Source organism: Lolium rigidum, chromosome 3 (assembly GCF_022539505.1).
Source record: "Lolium rigidum isolate FL_2022 chromosome 3, APGP_CSIRO_Lrig_0.1, whole genome shotgun sequence".
NCBI lineage: Eukaryota > Viridiplantae > Streptophyta > Magnoliopsida > Poales > Poaceae > Lolium > Lolium rigidum.
In genome coordinates this window covers 103,221,242-103,222,587 of record NC_061510.1, presented here as the reverse complement: position 1 = coordinate 103,222,587, position 1,346 = coordinate 103,221,242, and positions in this window count along the sequence as shown.

Sequence of the window (1,346 nt, the reverse complement as noted above, 5' to 3'; positions counted from 1 at the left end):
TGAGATTGGCATAGAATTCTACCTCATGTATTATGATGGGTACATTTTTGCAAAATTTTCTGGCTTTGGTGGTTGATCCGGGAATTTGAACTATCATAACATGTTTCAAACTGATAGGTTGAATTTTACTGGTTGATGCAAAGTCTTCAGTGACAAAAGAATGAGATGCTCCGGAATCAAACAACACTCTGGCAGGGGTGTGGTTGACAGAAAACATACCCAGTACAACATCTGGTGCTTCCGGGCTTCTTCGGCGTTCATGTGGTAGAGACGGCCGTTGCGGTTATTGAGGTTGTTGGGGGCGAACTTCTTGCCGGTGGAGACACGGCGTTGCTGCTGAGCAGGTGCAGCGGTGTTTCTCGCGAGCTTGGTGAGCCTCTTGGGACACTCGTTGGAGTAGTGCCCCACTACACCACACTCATAACAAGTGATGGTGGACTTGTCCTTGGAGGCGACGGGGATGGCGTTGCTTCCGGTCCTTGGAGCGGTGTTGGTGTTGATGTTGTTGTTGTTGGGGGCTCTGGGCGGAGCGCGGTTGAGGTTGTTGTTGTTGTAGTTGTTGTTGTTGTTGTTGTGGCCTCCTGGCCTGGGGTTTCCCCCACTCCGGTTCTGATAACCGGGGCACGAGTTCTGCATCTGGGGCTTGTTGTTGTTTCTCGGAGTGAAACCTCCGCTTGAGCTGGGACGATACTTCGGGGCGTTGCTAGGCCCACTCTGATGCATCATGCAGCGTTTGCGGTTTTCATTGGCTTGGTTCAGCTTGCCCTCCATCTGGATGGCGGAGTCGACAAGGGCTTCAAGGTCGGCAAAGGGGATGTTGACTAGGACAATCTCGCATCTCATCATGCGAGTCCGCTTCAGGAATCTCTCCTGCCTCTTCTCGGTGGTGTCGGTCTCATCGGGGGCGTACCTTGACAGTGTAAGGAACCTGTCGCGGTATTCTACCACCGTCATGCGACCTTGCTTCAGTTCACGGAACTCATCCCTCATCTTCTTGATGAGACCCGGGGGTACATGGTACTTGCTGAACTTGAGCTTGAAATCTGCCCAAGTCATGATCTGACCTCCGTTCATAGCACGGGTGCTAGTCCACCAGGCTCGGGCTGGTCCGGCAAGATAGTGGGTTGCAAACATCACCATCTCATTTGCTTCCACTCCGGCTACCTCCAAGTTATTCTCCATAGTCTGGAGCCAGTCGTCGGCGTCGAGGGGTTCTTCCGTCTTGCTAAACACCGGAGGGTTGGTGTTCTGAAAGTTCTTGAGCTTCGAACCGGGGTGTTCATGATTTCCATGGCCTTCGTTGGCAAGGTTTTGCAAGGCTGCGATGTTGGCTTGGCGTTCAGCTC